The following is a 7,857-nucleotide window of genomic DNA, read 5'->3' on the forward strand; positions in this document are numbered from 1 at the left end:
TGGTTCAGTTTCCTTGGTATACACGCCAAGTTTCATAACGATTGGTTCAGGCATTCAAAAGTTTTTTTTTGGAGGGGGGGATCCACAGATACATAGGAAGGAGATCTCATTTTCTCAAAATAAGGAATGCATATAGGATACTGGTGGGAATGCTAGAAGGAAAGAGCCCATTAGGAAGACAAAAACGTGTGTGGGTGGATAATATTGAAATTGAGCTGAGATATGGGATGGTATAGATTGGATTGATCTGGCTTAGGATAGGGACCAGTGGAGGGCTCTTGTGAACACGGTAGTAAACCTTCGGGTTCCATAAAATGCTGGGAAGTTCTTGAGTAGCTACACAATTGGCAGCTTCTCAAGAAGGGCTGAGCTCCATGAGTAAGTGAAGAATGCCTGGATTTTCTAACAGGCACATGAATACCACAAATATGTCGACAGTACAGGGTGTCCGGATGAAAGGTATCCAAAATAAAATAATTATAACTCATAAAGCTTTTATTCTACACTGAAAAATACATAGATACATGGATGGATGGATAGAAAGATGTATTTATATATGTACGAACATTTTTGTGTTCCCCAGTTACTGAAGATGGAGACAGGGGCCGTATCGATATGTCCTTCGCTGCGTAAGACACGTTTCATTTATTTATCATGTAGTTAACATAGCTTTCAAAACAGGCCCAGACCTGCCAGTGGAATGATGAGTATGAAAGAAGAATTTGAGGAAAGGTAGACAAGATCGTGCTTATTGTAAGGTGCTTCGTGTGCATAGGAACTGAGGAAAGCCACGGAAATCCAAAATCAGAATAACCGGTTTCCGAGCAGAGAATCAAATCCCCGGAGGTTCTGAGCAAGACGTAAGCTTGCTGAGCTTGCTGAGCTCTATCAGAGGGCTTTGTGACAACACCAGACACTCCCAGCTTCTCAGAAATTCAACAGAGACAAGGTATGGACCAACCTAACCTCCAGATCACCGATTCCTTTTGTACATTTCATGAGAAGAACGCATAAAAATAAATGCAACATTAAAACTACGAGAATTTCTTGGTCCAAACATAAGAATTTTGACCCTGAATATAAGGATTCAGTTCTAAACAGGATTCTGGGTTACTCCAGTTTATTTCTAGTGGTCATTTAAATGAAGAGCTCTTCATGGACACTGGTCAGTTGAGTGGCTGTGCGTATTGCACCGATCTGGCACCGCACGCTTCCAGACAAGCTTAACAGCTAGCAGCCTGCTACAGCCTCTGCACGTGACTGATGAAGGACGAGCGAGTGAACGTTAGGGGCCGAATTTGATTGGTCAGCTTCATTGCATCTGGCACAGAGAAACTTCTATAAAACTACTTAAGAGTACAACTCTCTTCTCTACAGCTGAACAAGTCCCGTTTCTACGGCAATAAACCTGCAGAGGAGAGATAGCTTATACAGCATTACTGCTAATGTTGTTGACACGAAGGTGAACTCTTATACCACTCATTTCCCCTTTTTTGAAGTGCATGTTTGTTGTAATACTGGCAATGACTTTTCAGAACAAGGAGGCGCTCCTGATCAGTAGAAAAGCTCCGGAGAATGACCAACAAACAAACAAACAAACACACTCCGTTTTTTAGCCCTCAAGCGAACTATACCGACCGAAAGACCGCCGCTTGTCGGTGAAGTTAGTGCCAACTTAAGCGGATAGAGGGTGTCGCGTGGTCAGTGCAACGAATCCCCACGGCCGTTAATCTCGGTTTCCTAGACCTGAGTCACTATTTTTCCATTCAAGTAGCTCCTCAGTTATCCTCAAGAGGCTGAGTGGACCCCGTTCCAGACGAACTATTTCTCAGAAAATCTGGTAGCGCTGGAAATCGAAGCCGGACCTCTGGATCTGTAGCCATGGCCAACGCTATATTAAAAGTGAATTATTACAACGTGGACTTCAGAATGTTTCGCAGTATAGTTACGAAGCTGTTAAGGCACTAGAAGAAATTGAGTTATTCGGTTGATAAAGGATCCCCGGCTTTATATAACTCGAAGGTTCATTACTGCTGCAACAAAATCTCTCTCTGAGCCATTTCAATCCAGTCAATTCCTTTCTCTATGAGCCACCTATTTCGGCGTCTATAAACTGGTCTTGTCCTGAAATTTTTCGTCCAAGATTTAGTATACCATTTCCCCATGAGTAGCATATGTCCGGCAAATCGCATATCTCATGGTCCCCCTTTCCTGTTAGGCAGCTTAGGAATCTGTTCGCTGTGTGCAGGGTTTGAGGTTCTCACAGCCGTGATTACGAAGAATCCTATCTTCAAGGATATAACGCCGTGTAGTCCGATTAAAAGTCAGCAAACCTTTAGGAGGAACATATCGCCTCCATCTACAGGGTCAAGAATGAGCCAAGCAAGAAACAAGCATGAAGCACAGTGCGGGCAGAGCCTTCTTCTTGGTTTCATTCTCGACTTACCTTAAAACCCTGAAGGTGTAGGCAAAATTTCTCCGAAACGTCTGTTGACTTTCACCGGACTACATGACATTATAGAGAAGATATTATTCGTTATTAGTTATATATATATATATTTCTTAGTCTCCTGGCCCTCCCTTCTGAGACATGAAGGTGGGGGGGGGTTGTCGGAAATATCGGGTAGCACGCGGATGTAGCGACTAAATAAGTTTGTATCTTTACACATTCGAGATGCTGCCAACAGAGCAGGGGAAAGCTTGCAGTGTTTGGCAACTCGAAGAACGCCCTCTCCTTAAGTCACAAGGCAACTGTGTCCGGCCTGGAGTTCCTACAAGGTGGAAAAAGTAACGGTAAAGTTATCCCCGCATCAAACCATGAAGACGTGTCGGGGAGTGGAGGTATAGCTCCACAATTCTTGACCTTTGTGCTAGATGAAGGTAAATGATCAGCTTCACATTCCGGCCGCTTTACTCCCAGGGAAAGAGCCCCCAGTACCCATTGGATGGGTCCCAGAGGCGGTCTGGACTCTGTGAAGCAGACAAAAACCTCTTGCTCCCGTCGGGAATCGAACCCTGACCATTCAGCCCATATCCCGTAAAAGTTGTCCCTGCGCTTAATTATTAAGCATTATACGTGAAGACATATGGGAGAGTGGTGGTATAACTCCATCTTTCTTGACCTCGACACTGGATGGGAGTGTGGTCAGCTTCACGTCCCTGCGGCTTTACACCGAGGGAAGAACCTGGTACCCTTTGGATAGGAGGCTGGGTGGTCCCTAGATTCGGTCTCGTCGCTGTGGAGAAGGGAAATATCTTACACTGCCGAGAATCGAACCCGGGTAGTCTAGCCAGTATCCTGTAGCTACGAAAGTTTGACCAAGTTGAATCAACGTTCTGGCTCAGCAGCTGTCCTGGGTCAAGGTGAGTTGGTCGCAGAAGTTGGTCAGACAGTCAGTGAGACGAGGCCTTGGTCAGCAGGCAAGGATGAGCGCCAGGCTGGATCGGCAAAGAACAATTCTGTCAAACAGCAATGCTGTTTTACGCATTTGTTCAAAGTAAAGTCACGTACCTTGTACTCAATAGCAAGAACCTGCGAAATGCCTTCTTTCGTTAAAGATAGGATTCATGTCCCACTTAGAATTTGAGACACAGATAATGAGTATTGCGTGATTTCGTGGGGATGCTGGCAATCAGAAATATGAGGATACAATAAACGTTTTTAAAAATATTATATTTCCTTCTTTCTTTTCCTCTTTCGTTCTTTAATCTTCAGTCTTATTTCATCTCTTTCAACATGCATTCAATGCGATTTTGCGCACATTGTCCTAACGCAGACACAAATCCCTTACTGAAGATAAAATTCAATAAAATTCATTGCTCAAAAGCCGTTCAACTAGAGACACGATCTTACGGCCACTCAGACACACTGTTACTTGCACTGCGTACATTTATCAAGTCTAAAATTATCTCGTATAAAAGTTGTAGACCTCATCTGGTCGGCGTCTAAGAACGTATAAATATTTTGCAGCATGGGTAAATTCGAGTTGGTAATCTTTCAAAAGCGGGTCACGGTAGCCGAGCGGTCTAAGGCATGCACTGCCTTCGCTCGCTCGGAAGCCGGGATCGTGGTTTCGAATCCCATTCAGGGCACGGATGTTTGTGTACAGGTAGAGGCCTTGCGACGAGCTGATCACCCGCCCAAGGAGTCCTACCATATGTCTAAGGTCTAGTAAAACCGAAGTGAAACGGAGAGTTTCATGGAGGTAGGCCTAGGCCCACTGGGACTGTAGTGCCAATGAAAATAAAAAAAAACCTTCCCAATAAAGAAATGATAATGATTCGGTATGAACTAAAATTAATTTCGCACTATTACAATATTTAGGTTGGACGGCAATACGAAATTTCTTCGAAATTTTTCGAACGAACACGTTGGTTCTATGCTTTAGATCTGTAGGTTCTCGGTTCGAATACCATCACGGACACCCGTCATGGCAACTGCGATTCTCCTGTCGTGGTTTAGTGAGTTCCTCCAGACAACTTCCGGGACAGTACAACACTCAGACCAGGATCGCTTCCTTCTGAATCCTTTCCAATTCATTTTACCATCCGAGGCCGAATGCGTCGTTACATCTGTCTGTCTATCTATCTATCAATCTGTTTTGCATTGTTTTAGTACATTGTCCTTATTTTCAAAAAAATAAAAGCAGGCTTATGAGATCACCTTGCTGTCTTTGTGTCTGTGTATCCCCATCAACTTTTGGATGCCTGAAGCAATCTTCATCAAACTTGGTATGTGCATCACGGTACCTGGGCCTATCTCAACGGCGTACGTCATAAGAACATCTCATCAGTCTGTGTGTCTGTATGTGTAGCGTTGCTAGCGAATGACTCAGTAAACACGTTCCCGCTGCAAAGAATACACGCAGTAATACTTTTCGGTCTGTGTCGTATTACAATAGTCTATGCGTTTGTCTGTGTATCTATCTATCATTGCTAGGCAATGGTTCTGTAAACACGGCAATGAAGAATAGTTAGAGGCGTCGTTTTCTATGCGGTCCGTATCGTGGGCGATTAGTCATCGAAAGAACCTCTTGTTTGTCGTTCCAAACAATCTGATTGAAACTGATGAGTGCTGCTTCACTTGTAATGATTTGGCACTAGAGAAAATCTCCGTTGCTGTGTCCGGTTCCTCTTTAAGTGAAAATTACTAAGTGTATTACGTCAGTGTTGTGAATATTTTTACTGGCCAAGTAAAATATATAGAAATTTCCCACAAAGCATACTGAGGCAATAAAACTGTGTACTCGCCAGTGTTATTAACGTACATTCTCGTTGAAAAAAAATTTATCTACGTTCAAACCGTCCTCTTATGTCCACAGTCGGTTACGAAACAACGACAAGGTTTGCTTTATGAGAGACTTCACTGTAACTCGTACCCACCACGGGTCCCATCACACTTCGAGCTGCAAGCAGCTGTTTGTTCTCTTCGTCTTCACGTGTAAGTTTCATGGGTAGTAGCGAACAGGCCTACGCGATGGGGATAGGAACTTATCCCTAGTCTGGGCTCTGGAGCGCCCCCTCAGCTCCACCTGGCATGGCACCTTGGGGGCAAAGGTTTCGGGCCTGATAATCAGCTTCAAGACCCGTGATCTGCAGCACCTTACTTATGTCTGCCCCAGTTCCAACCTGACCGATATTTACTTGGTGTTTCTCATTTTTTTGATGCGTAAAATGAGGCAATGGCCCCTTCCTTCCCAATCCTTTAAATTTAACCTAAATGTTACCATAATTTCATATTATTTAGCGTTAAATAACTTTTACAGTTGATACAAAACAAACTCCGTTGCTTGAGTCCGCAAGCGAACTATACCAACCGAGCGACTGCCGTTTGTCGACGAAGTTAGTGCCAAATTTAGCGGACATATGGGGTCGCGTGGTCAGCTCAACGTATCCCCACGGCCGTTAATCTCAGTTTTCTAGACCGCAGCCGCTATTTCCTTGAAGTAGCTCCTCCATTATCCTCACGAGGCTGAGTGGACCCCGTTCCAGACCCACTACTTCTCAGAAAATCTGGTAGCGCTGGGAATCGTACCCAGGACCTCTGGATCTGTAGCAAGGGATTCTGACCACTAGATCACAAGGCGGTCTGTCGTTAATAACCTAGTATTTTATCCATATTACGCTGCAGGGCCTACTGCTATCTACTTCGCTTCTGTATTACCTCCCTTACTTCTTCTATCCTTTGTCCTTCTTCTCTGCTCCGTTCGGGTCCTGCGGCTTGCCCACGCTTCACAGCTGGTCAGTTGATGGACTGATGTTAGGAACGGGATTTCTAGCTTCGTAATATCCAACTCACCTGCTATGAGAAACCAACCGGTCTGACTTCCGATTTGTATTCAAGAGGTTCTTGGTTCGAATCTCAACCAGAACACCAACTATCGTGATTGACCAATTTCGTGGTTTTCCTCAATATCTCAAGACGAATGAACAGATAGCGCCTCGAAACAGGCTACGACCGCTTCCTTCCATGTAATTTCCCTTTCATCAGTAATTAGACAACCTACCATCTGTGGTACTGACACGTAAAAAAAGTGTAACGATACCTGTAACAAGTCGTGGAGGTCCATAGCCTTGTGAGACGTCGAGGCTCCCACATTTTCTGGACAAGTTAGTTAAAGCATAACCGCGGATCATCTGGTATGAGCGCTTTGGGAATTTTACGATGTCAACAGAAATTCATATTCAGTAATTCAGTTAACAATTCACACGGACGCAGAAAAACGGAAACATAATTTAGCAAACTAGTTTGCTAAATTATTTTCCAGGACTACTCTTCGAGGTTCTAGACTGTGTACATAAATTCATATATGCCTTTTCTAGGTGACTGTCAAAAGCAAATTCGGATTCCAAAATAGCTCCATGAATTATAAATATCTGTTTCTCGAGTTACTGTCCCATCATGCTACAGGTGGGCTATCAGCTGAGATTTTTCTACCTCAGGAAAAGAAAACAAAAGCAGGCTTTATTTTGTATTATATTTTTGTTTGTTTCTAGCATAAAAATAAAGGATTCATCTTTATTTCATCTTTTATTTTGATATCAACACATATGCTCATGCCATGTCTGAGATGTTACGCCGTGTAATTTGGAAGTTTTTTTACCAACATTTCGGAGGGACCCACTGTCTCATCCTCTAAGGCAGAAGAGTAAACCTGAAGATGAACGCTGCGAGAATCTCAGACCTCACATGTATTCATATAGGCGGTTGGACCGGTCCGGAGTACCTGACCAAGCACTCTCTCGCCCGAATTGCCTTTGCGTATGGCTCAATCAAAATTCACTTCACCTTGTAAAGGAAAGCTATAAGTAAATTTGTCAAGACATTTGCTAAGATTTCCTCCGGGCGTGTAATCCCACATCTTACGCGGATGTTGCTACTTGCTGTCCGGCAGACAAGCAGTCGAAGTTACGGTTGCAGTGTGACCTTGTGCCCTATGCATCCATGAATGTCGGATGTACGCTTGCGCAAGAGAGACGCCCACACTCACTATCGTCAGACAGGGCTCGCCTCTTTTGCATGCGACGAGACGAGGTAACTTGTCTCTTCTGCCTGTTCAAGTTATGACAGATAAGTGTGATTGTTGTTATGAATTAACTTCCACCAAGTAAATATAACGAGCACATGTTCCCGAGATCGTGTCTGTCTCTCTATTTCATACACAAAACTACTCGACACATTTATTTTCTTGTGGGTTATATAACGGTGCCTATCACAGTGACCGCGCGGTCTAAAGCCGGGTCCAGACTTGTTGCGTATCCCCGTATCGTATCAGAGTGGACGGTACTCCGTATCATCCTTCCGTTGGAAAATGATACGCAACGGGCTGTTCGCTCGCTTGGCGGTCTTTTCCCGTC

General features: G+C 44.1%; 1 protein-coding gene and 1 long non-coding RNA gene across 6 annotated transcripts in view; one reads left to right on the plus strand and one right to left on the minus strand.

The window, feature by feature from the left end:
• Positions 1–7,857, minus strand: part of LOC117282925 — a 99,308-nt gene that overhangs the window by 87,871 nt on the left and 3,580 nt on the right. The gene's annotated exons all lie outside the window — the stretch shown is intronic.
• Positions 1–7,857, plus strand: part of LOC111872094 (mucin-12) — a 317,589-nt gene that overhangs the window by 44,002 nt on the left and 265,730 nt on the right. The gene's annotated exons all lie outside the window — the stretch shown is intronic.

This window comes from Cryptotermes secundus, unplaced genomic scaffold (assembly GCF_002891405.2).
Source record: "Cryptotermes secundus unplaced genomic scaffold, Csec_1.0 scaffold403, whole genome shotgun sequence".
In the NCBI taxonomy this organism is placed as follows: domain Eukaryota; kingdom Metazoa; phylum Arthropoda; class Insecta; order Blattodea; family Kalotermitidae; genus Cryptotermes; species Cryptotermes secundus.